The 1,197-nt window shown below is 53.0% G+C and overlaps 1 non-coding gene across 1 annotated transcript; it reads right to left on the reverse strand.

The window, feature by feature from the left end:
• Positions 1 to 259: 259 nt before the first annotated feature.
• On the reverse strand, positions 260 to 414 carry LOC143187579 (5.8S ribosomal RNA). Its single transcript, XR_013003232.1, has one exon. It is a non-coding gene; the product is annotated as a 5.8S ribosomal RNA (ribosomal RNA).
• Positions 415 to 1,197: the final 783 nt, after the last annotated feature.

Consider the following 1,197-nt stretch of genomic DNA (forward strand, 5'->3'; position numbering starts at 1 on the left):
ACGGGCGGTCGACAAATTAAGCGACTCACGACGCCGTGTGAAAAGTAGCACTCACGCAAGTCCGGAACGACAAAGCAACGACGATGACGACGATGTCTCCAGTCATCTGCCGCGTACACACAACCTTCTTCCCTCCATGACGTCTAGAGCGTATTCTCGCTTGTTTTCGTGCGACCGCGGCAAACGCCGACGAACGGTCCAACAATCGCTCGTACGTGACACCGAGATGCCAACGTAAGCAGTCTTAAGGTTACGTGAACGACCCTCAGCCAGGCGTGGTCCAGGAATTGTATCCGTGGACCGCAATGTGCGTTCGAAATGTCGATGTTCATGTGTCCTGCAGTTCACACGTTGACGCGCAATTAGCTGCGTTCTTCATCGACCCACGAGCCAAGTGATCCACCGTTCAGGGTTGTATTTTAATATTCTGTGTTCATGTATATATATATATCATACTCGTATATAGTTCTCGGGTTCGGAAGAATCCGAGACCCGCGCCTCCAACTAGCACACGGTCGATGGAGGTTCGGGCGTCGCGACACTTCGTCCGAACGTAAGATACGAACGAACGAAAGTGACGACACAGGGGTCTCTGGGATGCGGTTCCGCACGGAGACCGCCACGCAATTGCGAACGGTTCCCGTAACGGCCAGGCGTAGAGTACATTTAAAAACCTAGGATCAACCTGGAGAGTACGATGGAGCCGACGGGGATACCCCGATCAAGTGAACCACGTACATCCACGGTGTTCTCCTCTGAAACGACACCCCCCATTTTATTGTCGCAGCGCCCTGCACGTACGTATTCCCCTCCTGATTTGGATAGCCGATTAGAACGGACTTCGCAGCCGGCTTCGATCGGTCTTTCTCATCCCCTTAAATTCACACACAAATTCCATTATTCTTGGGAGTCAGACTCACGAAAGTCGAAGCTGTTAACAGCCGGTCCACAGTTGTTGTTCACACGGCAGGAATACGTACCCTACGGCCGCACATCGACGCGGGATACGTGTCGCGTCCTAGGTTACCCGGGCCCTCTCTTTCTCAAGAGAGGGTCCACATCCGCTGGACGGTTCGGAGAGAACAACGAGGTAAAGAGACGAAGAAACACCGGGAGCGGGATGCGAATGGGAAAATGTTTGCTTTCGCACTCGTGCGCTCATATCGGTTATTCTCCTTAACCTCTTCTTCGCTCGCT

The sequence above is a fragment of the Calliopsis andreniformis genome, unplaced genomic scaffold, assembly GCF_051401765.1.
Source record: "Calliopsis andreniformis isolate RMS-2024a unplaced genomic scaffold, iyCalAndr_principal scaffold0082, whole genome shotgun sequence".
NCBI classification, from domain to species: Eukaryota; Metazoa; Arthropoda; class Insecta; order Hymenoptera; family Andrenidae; genus Calliopsis; species Calliopsis andreniformis.